Raw genomic sequence first — 277 nt, 5'->3', positions numbered from 1 at the left:
AAGAAAATTGTACTAAGGGATTTTCTTCAGACTAATTAGGAAGGACTGGAAAATATATCGCATTCAGATGAGGTAGATCGGTTCGACATAACTTAAAGGAAGATTTTGAAAAATGCAGCAATATCTTGCCAGTAATAATTTATGTAGCAGGCTATTGTTGCTATGCAGTTTTCAAAAAATTGAACTGATTGTTGTAAGGGCATGCTAACTTGCAACACTGAAAATGATGTGCATGAAAATTACAAGTATATTGATGGTATCAGCAGAGGCTTCCTGA

This window comes from Macrobrachium nipponense, chromosome 30, assembly GCF_015104395.2.
Source record: "Macrobrachium nipponense isolate FS-2020 chromosome 30, ASM1510439v2, whole genome shotgun sequence".
NCBI classification, from domain to species: Eukaryota; Metazoa; Arthropoda; class Malacostraca; order Decapoda; family Palaemonidae; genus Macrobrachium; species Macrobrachium nipponense.
Note: the sequence above shows the minus strand (reverse complement) of the source record.